At 37.7% G+C, this 14,547-nt stretch overlaps 1 protein-coding gene across 15 annotated transcripts in view; it reads left to right on the top strand.

The window, feature by feature from the left end:
• PAPPA2 (pappalysin 2) overlaps nt 1–14,547 on the top strand; it is a 556,585-nt gene that overhangs the window by 219,246 nt on the left and 322,792 nt on the right. For all 15 annotated transcript variants that reach the window (XM_029227419.1, XM_029227421.1, XM_029227422.1 and 12 more), the window contains one exon: nt 14,325–14,381. The gene's annotated coding sequence lies outside the window, so the exon portion shown is untranslated. The remainder of the gene's footprint in view (nt 1–14,324; nt 14,382–14,547) is intronic.

The following is a 14,547-nucleotide window of genomic DNA, read 5'->3' as shown; positions in this document are numbered from 1 at the left end:
ATTAAAACAAAACCAAAAAAATAACCACAAGACGTTATTATTCCCGCCACGAAGGGCAGGTTCTTGCAGGACTGGGGAGTGATTTCTGAGGGAGCAGAGGAGGCCCCTCCTTGACAGAGATGAGTGGGTTCCATAGGACCGTGATGACTGAGCCCCCCCACAGGAACACCTTGGAGATGTAGCAGTGCTTGGACTGCTTACCTTGCCACTCTTGAGGACATCGGTCCACATCTCCTTCCCATTCTCCAGCACCACATTTTAGTGCCTGTCAAAGGCCTTTGCACGGCCCAGAAATTTCTTGTTGCGACAGTCGGTGAGCACTTGGGTGGTGTGGTTGACTGACTCTGCGAGCAGGAAGAGTGGACCCCTGTTGAACTCCCCTGCTTCTGCAGCTCCTCTGGCCTGGGGCTGTCTCAGGAGGGGGCTTGCCGAGAAGGCTTATGGTGGTAGTGGCTGCGCTCTCAGGTCTTGCCTCTGCCCATCTCTTATGTTGCTTCTGCCTCTGTAAAGAGTCTTCTGTTAACTTGAATTGCCTCTGTCTAGCTGACAACCAAGTAAGAAAATCTTCCCTAAGAAAATGGGTAACTCACAGGTGATGTGACTGTGTGAAAGAACAAATGACTCCCTGTCCAGGTGAGAAACTGCTTTGCACTAGGATGGACTATAAATTGCCTATGATTGCTAGTCCACAGCCATCATTTCGGGACCACATATTTGGGGGGAATAATTATTTACTAAATTGACTTCAGTGATGTCTTATTAATCCTTGTATCTAAGGAATAGTAAATTAATAATAAATAATGATTCGATTTAATGGATTAGAATTTCAGAATATGTGGCTAGTTCTGCCATGGTCCCAGAATAGATAATAACTTAATCTTTACGTATTTAGGATTCTGCCTCATACTTATCCTAAAGACTACTAAACTCTGCAGGGCAGTTCATCATACCCATTTTGAGCTAGTGGTTTTGAATTTGTCCTTGGGCAGGAAATGTGCAAATTAGAACAGATCTTACTGTAGAAAAGGACAGGGTTGTTTCAGTTGCTCTGATTTCTGCTTCTGTGGAGCATTTGTGATCCCCCAAATCTGACTTCTAACACAGATCTGGCTTCCAGCTGGGGAGGGGAGACAACGGTGGACAGCTCCCTCCATCAGCTCTCTTCCACACTGCTCCCCTGTCCAGTTCACAGAAAGGGGTTCTGAGGCTGAAAACACCCACTGCATAAAGGAGAACTTGCCTAACATTGGCCTTATCACAATCCATCCTTTATGGACCAACTCATGCTTTAATTTATTTTGTTGATAATAGCCTTCTGAGTCAGTGAATAGGTTACTGTCTCTCTCCTAGCTCATGGTAACTGAACAAATACTTGTAACAACTCCCTGGGTCTCTCTGTGTGTATGTATGGATGAATTTGGAGATCACCATGTTCTTTCAATAATAAATGAGAACACCCTGCTCTAAGCTTGAAATGTTTATACCCCTTTGCAATATAATTAGAAACAGGAATCCTACGATAAATAAGTGTGCTTAGATGCACATGGATAAATGCACTCAAGTCAAAAGAAGGGTGACACTTTTGAAAATTTTCATTTAGAAATATGTATATGTGTGGAGAAAGTTGTGAGATTTTGTTAACTTAGTAAAAATAAAATAATTTCCCAGTTATTTTGTTCTTCCTCCACTGCTCCTCCCCACCTCCCAAATTGGAAAAATTTCCTATGTGTTTTTTTTTTTCTTTTCCAGGTATTTACATTTCAAAGATAAGAAAAACAGTGATTTTAAGGACAAACCAAATTAAACATAGTGTATTTATATATTCCTAAACATAAGAAAAAAGCAACCTTAGATCTGAAAGGACATTAAAAGAAAAAAAATTCAATTTTGTGATATATTTTATTTCCAAAAATTTTTTGTCCTAAGTTAAGTTTTAAAGAAAATTTACTTCTAAATATGTGTCCATATGTGCATAACCAATTGACTTATTTCACAGCTGATGTATGAGTTTTATACAGTCTTAGGATAATAATTACAATTTATGGATATTTAATTCAAATCTCTTTGACCAGCAACATGAATTTGGAAATGTACCTCATGTAGAGGTACCTTCTGTAGTCATTCAATAAATCAAATATAACCAGTTCTTACTGGAATTAACCTCTGATAATGACTCAATACCAATTTCCCCTAACCTGTGTATGCAATAGCATAAATCTAAACCATGGTTATTGTTAATGTCAGCAATTTTAATTGGATAATACCTAACATATCCTTGAAGAGTCATCCTGGGGAAGCTCATTTTAAATATTGACTAATATGTGCTTTACTTTGCTAACAGTCTAAAGAAATTGGTTTTCGTTTATAGTATAATAGTACTTGGAAGGCTAGGTTAGCATTAGCTGGCTATCGTCAACCTTACTCATTTCCAAATGTTAACCATAAAATGTTATATTTTATAACATATATATGTAGCCGTATATATGTTATAAAAAAATATGAGAAAGAAACAGACACCCACTTATAAGACTGAATCCAAAAGTTGAAAGCATAGAAATTGTAGCGGCAAAGCAGATTCCCACAGTTGATGGAAAAGTCTTTTCTTACAGTTTTATTATCCCTTAAAAGTTAGTTTTCATGTGGCTTCTAATAAATACCTTTCTATTTTTTTAGTTATCCTCCTTAACAATCTGTTTCTATTATTTTGAGTCGTAATTACAAACAAACAAGGAATGACAGGTTTTTGTAAGAGAACCTAATATTAATGCAAAATCCTTCTATGTGAAGCTACCCGGTCTCCCTTTATCCACATCTTATCCCTCGGGCCACTCTTCTCCAAACCCCCAAACAACATCCCAATCTCTGTTCAAACAGATGAAACACAAAACTACAGAAACTTAAAATGGTACAAATGGGACAAATGAGCTAATAATGAACTACTATACCCCCTGGCATTTGTAAAACCTTTTCTCTCTTGCTAATGTAATTTTCCAGTCAGAGATGGGGAAGGCTTTCTCAAGGTTATGTCTGTACAAATGGCTGAGGAAGAGCCCAGGGACTCCGTTTCATTCTTTGTAATAGTCACAGAAGAGTGATTGCTTCCTTGACTTTGTGGCCCTGATCATTCCTTAAGTGGTTGAGTAAAAGACAACATGTCCCTGGAGGAGAGCTTTCTGATGGTTTTTCTGTGGTCGATTACTCCTGGGATGCTCACCATCACAGTAGGTCACCATGGTGATGCCACATTCTCTAGCCTCCCTCTGATCCTTTTGTGATAGTGATGCCAACATCTCATTTATAAAATTAATGCACTGTGGCCCAGCTTCACAGTCGCTAATAACAATCTTTTGTGGAATAAATGAGTGAAAAAGTGATGAACATAGACTGGCATAAAGAATAATTTCTGCTGTAAATACTCTGTTATGTCTGGATGTAGCTGTTTTAAAAAGTAAGCAGGACTAACACTTATTGTTGACCTATTAAGCAGTAAAAAAAAAAACTGTGTAAGTTTCATTACACATTTTTCTCCAAACATCTGATTTAAGACATGCTAGCTGTCTGCACTATCCTTTCAGAATTCTAACCATTTGTTTGAGAACACTAGAACAAAGTGGTGATGTCCAGACAAAGTTCTGACCCATTTTTCTTTCAATTTAAATAATACTAGTGAAAATCCATGTCTGACACATGATGTTGTACAAGCAACTATCCCATAGCTATGAGGTTAGAGATGGATTTCGTTGTATTGTCAGCCATTCTTATGTACTTATTATTTCTCTGAAATGGTTAATACAATCTATATGATAAAATGTTGATCAGTTTTTTTTTTTTTTTTTTGGGGTATGCGGGCCTCTCACTGTTGTGGCCTCTCCCGTTGCGGAGCACAGGCTCTGGACGCGCAGGCTCAGCGGCCATGGCTCACGGGCCCAGCCGCTCCGCGGCATGTGGGATCTTCCCGGACCGGGGCACGAACCCGTGTCCCCTGCATCGGGGGGCGGACTCTCAACCACTGCGCCACCAGGGAAGCCCTGATCAGTTTTTTTCTTGGAAAAAATTTTGTTGTTGAGTTATGCTAAGTAAGCTTGTATATATTATTCTTTTTAAAATTTTTTAATATTATTCTTAATAGGCTCCTATTAAGGAGGTTAGGTTTTTCTCACATCACATCACTCCAACACTGACACTTCCTTTGCTTCCCACTTCCACTTTTGAGAACTCTTTTTTGATTACATTGGGACATTGGGCTTTCCTGGATAATCCAAAATAATCTGCCTATTTTAAGGTCAGCTGATCAGCAACCTTAATTCCATTTGCAGCCTTAATATAATTTAACATAATTTGTTTCCAGTTTGTAATGCAGCATATTTATACATCCAAGGACTAGGACATAGGCATCTTTGCGTGGCCATTCTTCTGTCTTACACGTGAATATAGAAAGAAGAATTTCAAGAGAGGCTTAGTATCTAAACTACTTAGTATCTAAACATTAAAATTTTCAAAACACGGCCACAGAGATAACTGTGAAATTTACACTCACAATAAGAACAAGAGTTTCTTAGTCAATACGTTCATTATTCCAGCGTGAAGTTGACTTTGTTCTTGAGTAAAGGGGCCACTACCCCAATATTGTGAAGTAAGGGGTTTGGGGCAAAGGGGTGTCTGTTCATTGTAAGGTTTAGGCACAAGCATTCTAGAAAGCTATCTCCATGTTCCCATGCTCAGGAGGCAGATGCTGTGGAATACCTCTTCAGATTAGGAGCTGGAGTGGCTCATCAGTGGCAGATCTGAGGGAGGAAGATATGGCGGGAAAGCATCGAAGTCTGTTTCATCTCAGCGATCAGCGTATCATGAACTAAATATGTCATCAGTATGAGAGGAAACCCACAGGATCCTCTGACACTTTTTCATAGGTTTATTTTTTCGTTAAGTTGATCTCCAGAATTCGTGAAGGGCTTTCTGAAGTGGGTCTGAGGGTGCCTTGTCAATTGATTCTATGATTTCTGTTATGATCATTCAGCAGTGTGCTATAATAACTTTACTTTTTATGATACTCTGGAACATTGTTAGGGAAATTGGTTGACTGATATCAAACTCTTCAGAGTATACTAAAAAGGAAATTTTAAGTCATTAAGAAAATGATAAATACCCTTAACTGTATTCAATATCCTGTGGTAAACCATAAAGGAAAATAATGTAAAAAAAGAATATATATATATATATATATATATATATATATATTATTGAATCACTTTGCTGTACAGCAGAAATTACACAACCTTGTAAATCAACTACACTTCAAGAAAAAAAGAAAATAATAAATACCCTTGAAAAAATTTAAATAATACAAAAGGGCATACAATAAGAACATCTCTCTCAGTCTAGACCCTTACGTTCTGCTCCAAGGAAATGTTTCCTGGATACTACTTTAGAAGCATCTGTTTCTTGTGCATCCTTTTAGAATATTTCTATGCATACACATGCAGGTGTATAAATACATTCTTCTCTTTACACAAATTAAAGTGTATTATAAACACTAGTCTGTATCTTACTTTTGTTCACTTAACAATATATTTTGGTAGTCTCCACATATCAGCAGATGTAGAATCCCTTTTTCATTTTGATGGCTTATAGTAATCATTTAAGCACAGACTATGTGCAGTTTCAGGATGGAAGCCACGTTCAAATACCTAGCTACGTTTCTTGATACTGTTTAGCTTTATGTTAGGAACTAATCCAAGACAGAAGAGATGACAGGTATAGAAGTACAGTAGGTTGTATTAGTATTTACAAAGTAATTATTTTTCCCTGTGGAAGGATTTTATATCCTTGGCTTGTTGGAGTAATGCATAGCCATGTGACTTCCTTTGGCCAATGCAATGTTGAAAATGTGTCATCCTCAAGGCAGAAGTTATAAGAACCATATATCTTTTCCCTCTGCCATAAAAACTGTTTTAAGTCCCAGACAGATACCACTCCTTCTGCTGGGTTACGGAATGAAGTTGACATGGAACATAGCTGTAACCTGTAACCCACCCATGATGGATGGGTAGCATGAGAGAGAAATAAAACTTCATTATCTTAAGTAACTGCTTTCAGGAAATTATTTGGAATCACAGAATGATCTAGCTTATCCTGCTGATACAGGGAGCAACCTAAGGAACTATCAGAGTGTGAAAAATTTTAATAAAATAGTTCTTCCTGTTGTGAAATGGTTTCTCCTGATTCCTTCCTCCTCAATTCCTCCTCAATTAAATCAAGTGACAAAAATCCCATTAATAAATAATACAACACAATATTTATTGACACATGTAACATTTTCATTCTATTTAGGCATTTTATTCTATTTTAATTCTATTTCAACACTTCCCAGGCTATTTTGTCCACAGGTCAAAGTAAGCGATATTTTTGTGTTTTAAAACAAACAATTTTGGGGACAAATGTCTGCTTCTGGCCATGATGGAGTAACTGGGTCCAGAACGTCCCTTCCCACCATAAACAAGTAGAAAACTGGACAAACTACATGAGGCAACCGTTTTGGATGTTGGAAAACAGGCAGCACAGGACTGTGTTTCCTGAAAGCAGAGGAACAAGTTAGGGAAGCCTAAGATTGCCCAACTTTATGCCTGGAGGCACTTGCCTCGCCCTGGTTCAAAGAGGGGGATGCCAGGCAGAGCACTGCAGAATTTCTGAGTTGCTGAATCAATACTGGAGGTCGGGATGGCTGAGGTGATTGGAATTATCAGGACAGAGTACTGGGGAGAAGGGAATTGGGCAGGAAAAAAGGTTCAAAAATTTCATAGGGATTCCCTTGAGTCTGTTGTTGAATACTTAACTGTGCATATATAGGGAGAAACACCCCAAGCCTGGGCAAATAATGATGAAGAAGCTGTATTTCACACAGGGCTAGAAGATATTCAAGTTCTGAGCAGCCAGGGTCCTTGTTGAAAACTTGGGGCATTTGGTAGAGACCTCAGGGTGGTTGTGCTTTAATAGTGAGGCTAAACTAGCCATAGAGTAAAGGCCACTCAAGATCCACTTTCTAAAGCTTAAAAACAATCTTGAAAATGATCAAGCTAATCTTTAAGTAATGTAACTCTCTGTCAAAACAAAGTGCAACACTCTTTAAAGGAAGACCACAAAATCCAGCATTCAACAATATAAAATTAGCCAGGTTTAGCATTAAATAAAAAGGTACTAATCTTGTGAAAATAGGAAAACATGATCCATATTCAATAGAAAAATAAGTCAAAAGAAACCTGTAAGAAGTGACAGATGATGGAATTAACAAGAGTTTTTAAAGAGCTAATATAAATATGCATAAGTATTTAAAGAAAAATGTGAGCATAAAGAGGAGAAAAATGAAATAATATAGAGAGCAAAACAGAAACTCTAGTTTTGAAAAGTAGAATATCCAAAATGAAAAAGCACTGGGTAGAATTCGTAGCAGATTAGACATTGCAGAAGAAAAAACAAATCAGTGAACTTGACAGCATAACAATGAAAAACCATCCAAAATAAAGCATATAGAGAAAAATACTGAAACAAATAAATGAACAGAGCCTCAGGAACTTTGGGAAAAATTTCCAACAGTCTAACGTATACGTTGTTCCAGAAGGATGGGGGAGGACAGAAAAATATTTAAAGAAATAATGGCTGAAATGTTCTAAATTTGATGAAAACTGTAAGCCCACAGATCTGAAAATTTCAAGCATGATAAACACAAAACCACATTAAGACACATCATAAACAAATTGGTAAAAACCAGTGATAAAGAGAAAATCTTAAAAAGCAGCCAGAGGGGAAAAATAATCACGTGTTATGGATGGAAGAATGAAGATAATTACCATAGTCTTCTCATTTGAAGCAATGCAAACCAGAAGACAATGGAACAGCATCTTTAAAGTGCTGAAACTAAAAACAAAAACAAACCCAAAAACAGAACAAGAAAAGCAAACCAACAACAGTACCCTATCAAACTAGAATTCTATATTAAGTGAATATTTCTTTCAAAAAAATTGAGGTGAAATAATGACTTTTCAGACAAACCAAAGCTGAAAGAAGTTGTATCCAAAAGCTCTAAACTATAAGGAATGCTAAAAGACATTCTTGAAGCAGAAATTTAGAGCTAGATAAAGAAATAAAAAGCTCTACAAATTGCAAATATATGGGTAAGTTTAAAAGAATTTTTTTTCATTTTAAAATTTCTTCAAAAGATAGTCAACTGTTTGAAGCAAAATTAAGAATACATTTTGAGGTTTCTAATATTTGAAGAAATAAAATATATAACTACACAAAAGTTGGGAAGGAGGAAATGGAAGCACACTAATGTAAGTGGTATAATAACATTTTAAGGTAGATTTTGATAAGTTAAAAATGTGTATTTTAAACCCTAGAGCAAACACACACACATGCACAAACCAAAAACTGAAAATATAGAGACAGAGGTAATAAGCCAATAGTAGAGATAAAATGCAATCATAGGGCTTCCCTGGTGGCGCAGTGGTTGAGAGGCCGCCTGCTGATGCAGGGGACACGGGTTCGTGCCCCGGTCTGGGAAAATCCCACATGCCGCGGAGCGGCTGGGCCCGTGAGCCATGGCCGCTGAGCCTGCGCGTCCGGAGCCTGTGCTCCGCAACGGGAGAGGCCACAACAGTGAGAGGCCCGCGTACCACACACACACACACACACACACACACACACACACACACACACACACACACGCAATCATAAAAGATTTTTAATTTAATCCAAAAGAAGACAGAACAAGACAGGAGAAAAGAAAGAATCTATGGGACAAATAGAAAAGACTATCAAGATAGTTCAAGCCTAACCATATCAATAATATTAAATATAAACTCTAAACAATTCAACTAAAGGACTGACATTGTCAGAATAGATAAAAAAGTAAGAACCAATTGTTCTTGTCATTATTGCATGTTGTCTAAAAACAGTTTACATTAAATACAAAGTCACAAATGGTGTAAACGTAAAAGAATGCAAAAAGATATACTATACAAATACTAATCAAATGAAAGCTGGAATTGTTATATTAATATCAGAAAAAGTGGATTCTAGAACAAGGTATGTTACCAGGAATTACAGTACAGAAAAGGCAGTTGAAAAAATGCAACCCCCATTCATAATCAAAACTAGGAATAGAAGTAAATTAAGAATAGAAGTAAACTAGGAATAGAAGTAAATTTTCTTAACCTGACTTACAGGGCATCTATTAAAAACTACACGGAACGTCATATTTAATGGGGAACAATTGAATACTTTTCCACCTAAGATTGTGAATACGTCAAGGATGTTTGTTCTCATCACTTCTATTCAACAGTTGACTGGTGGTTCTCGCTGGTACAATAGGGCAGGAAAACTAAATAAAAGGCATATAGTTAGAGAAGAAGAAGAAAATGTTTTTATTTGCGGACAACCTGATGATGGTTATGGGCTGAATTGTGTTCCTCCAAATTCATATGATCAAGCTCTCAACCCCACTACCTCAGAATGTGACTATACTTGGAGATAGACCTTTAAGGGGTAATTAAGTTAAAATTCGGCCATTAAGATAGCCCCTAATCCAATCTGACTGGTGTAGTTACAAGAAAAGGAAATTTGGACACACAGACACCAGGAGCATGCACAGGGGAAAGACCATGTGAAGACAGAGCAAAAAGGTGCCATCTGCAAGCCAATGAAAGAGTCCTCAGAAGAAACCAAGTCTGCTGACACCTTGATCTTGGACTTCCAGGCCCCAGAACTGTGAGAAATAAATTTCTGTTAAGTCACCCATTCTTTGGTATTTTGTTATGACAGCCCTAGCAAATTAATATGATGGTATAATAGAAAGCCCTAAGTAATCTTAAAAAAAAAAAAGGGTATTAGAACTAACAAGTAAATTTAGCAAGATCACAGGATACAAGATCAATATACAAAAATCCACTGTGTTTCTACATACAGTTACAAACAATTGGAAAAGTGAGATTAAAATGCACTACCACTAGCACAGCAACAAAAAACTATAAAGAAGTTATATAATTTTGTGTGTCTTGAAATTGGATTATTGAGTCCTATGACAAGTATATGTTAAACTTTATAACAAACTTCCAAACTGTTTTCAAAGTTGGTTGTATGATTTTCACATTCCCACCAACAGTGTATGAAATCTCCAGTTGCTCCACATTCTCGCCAACATTTAATGTGGTCAGTTTTTAGAAATGTTATCCTAGAAGAGATGTAGCGGTAAATCACTGTGGTCTTAATTACTTTTCTTGATGAGTAATAATACTGAACATATTTTAAGTGTGTATTGGCTACTTAATATTTTCTTTTGTGCAGTGATAAAATATTTTGACACTTTTTATTATTATCAAGTTGTAAATTTTCTTTATATATACTTGATACCTGTCCTTTGTTTGACATAGATATTGTAGGTATTGACTCCCAGTCTGTGGCTTGAATTTTAATTTTCTTAACCTTTTAAAGAAAAATTTGAATTTTGATAATGTGTAATTCATAATTTCTTTTTTATGCCTTATATGTCAAAAAAATCTTTATCTTAAGGTCGCAAAGATCTTTCTCCCATATTTTTCTCTAGAAGTTATATAGTTTTAGTCTTTATGTTAAGTTCTATGACCCATTTCAAGTAAATTAATGTTTATGAAATAAAGTAACGGTGAATGCTGATTTATTTCCCATATGAATATTCATTAGTTCCAGCACCATTTGTTTAAAAGACTATACTTTCCCATTGAATTTCCTTGTTTCCTTTGTCCAAATCAATTGGCCATGTATGTAGGGGTCTACATGTAGACTCTATTTTGTTTCATGAACTGTCCTTACATGAATACCACATTGTCTTGAATACTGTAGCTCTGTGGAAATGCTTGAAATCACATATTATAAATCTTCATACTTTGTTTTACTTTATCAAAATTGTTTTGGCTATTCTAGGCCTTTTACATTTCCATATAAATCTTAGAATAAGTATATCAATTTATATAGAAGAGCCTCTGGAATTATGACTGGTATTGCATTGAATCTGTAGATGAACTTAAGGAACACTTGACTTACAATATTGAGTCTTTTGATTCGCATGAGCATGATATACTTCTCCATTTATTTAATTTCTCCACTTAATGCTTTGTAGTTTTTATTGTACAAGTATTGAAAATATTTTGCTAAATGACCCCTCAGTATTTTATACTTTGATGGCCACAACAGTGAGAGGCCTGTGTACCGCAAAAAAAAAAAAAAGAAAAAAAAATGTACCACTGGTTATAAGAACCATGCTTCTGGGTATCAGTTTGAGCACCAATCTCACCAGACGTTTTGCAGGATGCTGATGAATTGTGACAATTTCAAAATTTAGGGATGAACTTGTTTTTCTAAAAACTGTGAGTGATTATGGCCTATTCATTTTTCTCACCTATATTCTATAGCTTGTTGGATAAACTCTTGTTATTTGCTTATATTTTTAAAATTTTTCATATGAAAATTTTCATTTACTTTCTTCCTTCCTTTCTCTCTTTCTTTCTCTCCCCACCTTCTCTCTTTCTCTTTTTTTTTTTTTTTTTTTTTTTGCGGTACACGGGCCTCTCACTGTTGTGGCCTCTCCCGTTGCGGAGCACAGGCTCCGGACGCGCAGGCTCAGCGGCCATGGCTCACGGGCCTAGCCGCTCCGCGGCATGTGAGATCCTCCCGGACCAGGGCACGAACCCGTGTCCCCTGCATCAGCAGGCGGACTCTCAACCATTGCGCCACCAGGGAAGCCCCTCTCTCTCTCTCTTTTTAACTACCAGCGACAATATACTTTCTTTGTTGTTCAGCTGTTTTAAAGAGAAGATCTAACTCTTCTCTCTTGCCTTCACTGGTTCTCCCTCTCCACTTCTCACTTAACAAAACAGTTACCAAAATCGGAAATACAACTTTAAGTTCTGAGAAGAGAAATCACAGCGTGATATCAATAGAAGTTGGAAGATCTGGGTTCCCATCTCAGCTCCCTGTGAACCAGTCATGTTATCTTGGTCCAGTTGGCCATTCCCTCATTCCACAATCTCTCTGGCTTTGGCCTCAACTTCCTCATCTGTAAAATGAGAGAGCTAAATTCTATGATCTCTTCTGCCTCTCACAGTTCTTCCCTGAAAGAATTATAGAAGCCTCACAATTACTCCCTGCTCATTTGGAAACTGCATCCTCTGTTATATAGCAGTTCCCATTGTCTTGCTGGCAGCTGAGGAGGAGGAAGAGAATGCATTTCAAGCATCTTCCTAGAGCTTGGTTTAAAGATAACTCACCACGGAGAAAGCATGACCATGCAACTTTTTCCAAAGATCACCACACCCTCACACTAAGGGCTGTCATACTCGTGCTCTCAACATGAGTGGGTGGGCAATGCTTATCACCACAATTTTATGGATGACTGTGTTAGAGAGACTGCAGGATATGCCTCAATTGCCCAGAGCTTAACCCAGGTCAGCCTCTGGAGTCTTTCCCTTTACCATATGGGTTTGGCATAACAAATCAAAACCCCATAGAGAAATCCCTTCAGCTTCCAATCATTTGGACTCAACCCCTGCTTCACTGCAACCTATGCTCATCACCAACAATAACATTTTGACAAAACATAAAACTTAAAAAAAGAGGTGTAAATTTGTTTCTCCACAGCCTTCTTCATGGGTTGAATCTGTTTCAAGGAAATTTTGGGCTTTGTATACAATCTTGGGTATGACTAGGACCAAAAAGAAGGCTCAGTGGGAATATGGTGACAAGGATGATGGGCTGTGGAGAGCCTCTCCCTCCGATGCATATCTGCAGTTGGGTTTGCCTGTTCCAGAGGTCAGGTCTATGCCTCCAACCATCCAATGGTCCTTATTCAGTGTACAAATCATTCTTGAGCTCTCAGTGTGTACTAAGCCTTGTTGAAGAGACAATATTGAATCAGAATGGGGGGGCACTCTGGAGTTCAACTGCCTTTGTCCTAATCTTGTTTTACCAGCCGTGTGACAAGCAAGATACTCATGATATTCACTAAACTTTAGTTTCATCATCAACAAAATGGGGAGAATAAAAATATATACCTCCTAGGATTAACTGAGCTAGTGTCCATAAAACATTGAGCACAGTACTTGGTACTTAGAAAGACTTCAATAACTGTTAACAAATATCACCATCATTATCACTGAGGGAGAGAGACTTATAAATGTTAATAGAGCAGAAGTATTCTTTGGGGATCCAAAGTAAGGAATGATTAGCTCTGGCCAGGTTAATGGGGCTGACTTCCCAGAGGAAGGGACACTTCTGCTGCCCTGAAGTGAGAGTGGGAGTTTAATAGCTGGAAACTGTAAAAGGGCATTCCAGTTGGATGGATCAGCAATACATCCCTACATGATCTCATCCAGGAGGATGTGATTGCTCATACTTTTAAGAAATAAAGAGCCCCAAGCTCACAATGGGAGCAGACACGGTGGAAGGACAATTAAGCTGCAGCCTGTTCATGGACTTCCTGCTGAACCTAAACAGATTTCTCAGACCAGTGACTCATCAACAGGACAGACTACATGTACCTGTTGTGTAACCCCAGTGCTTCTGGTTTATTTTTATCTTGTTTCTGTAACCCCTCTTTGTTCCATTATTAATACCCAGTGCACTGGGCGAGACAGGCTTAAAGATGTGATCAACCCCTTTGGGGCTTTTTTGTACTTGTTATGTATTTTGTGGCCAAGACCTCTCCACCCTTTCTTTCTTCTTTCTGGGAAAATGTTCTTCTCTGTGACATGGAGTAGCTATTACTTCTCCACTTTGTTCCATAGTCAGCTTGCTGTGGCTATTCAACTGGAATTAGTATTCACTGTCCATTGTGCTAGGCACTTTGAAGGCTTTTTCTCATTTAGTTCTCACAACAATTGTCTGATGGAGGTATTTCCCATTTTGTGGATGGGACTCAAAGTGGTGAAGTAACCTGGCCATTGTCAGCTAACCTGAATGTGAGGTGCGCTTCTTGTCAACTCTCTTTTATGGCTTTTGCCCTCATCACTGGACAACATGTTCTCAAGACACTGAGGATTGGAAGAGCAACTGTGTGGGGAAGGCAGAGACTATTTCTTCCTTCTCTTACTTTAGAGCTCCTTCAAGCTCACTCAGGTCTGTGGCTGTTGGGTGTCTCATCACAAATGCTGCCAAGATTTCCATTTTTATCTTTTCAAGTCAAGTAGAGAGAAAGCTTAGTTTGCTCCATTGTGACAAGCTTTCACATATCTGAGGATAGTTTAATTACGAATACCCTTATTCTCATCACTTACCAGGGTGTTTTTTGTTTTTTTCAGGCAAAGCAATGCCCATTTGTAAGCCTTGGTGTTAAAGGATGGCAGAGACAAAGAAAAGTAAGTGACCACACTTTCATTTGTGGATGGTTTTCTCAGCTACTGAATAGTGAGAAATACCTGTTGCTGTCATTTTCACTTTTATATTATTTTTTAAAAATTTAAAAAATATATTACCTGCTTCTCCAATTTCCTGTCCTGTGATTTCTGGCATGAACGAAACTTG

This window comes from Monodon monoceros, unplaced genomic scaffold (assembly GCF_005190385.1).
Source record: "Monodon monoceros isolate NGI ecotype Baffin Bay Population unplaced genomic scaffold, NGI_Narwhal_1 Super_Scaffold_18, whole genome shotgun sequence".
NCBI classification, from domain to species: Eukaryota; Metazoa; Chordata; class Mammalia; order Artiodactyla; family Monodontidae; genus Monodon; species Monodon monoceros.
This window is presented reverse-complemented; position numbering and strand designations above follow the sequence as displayed.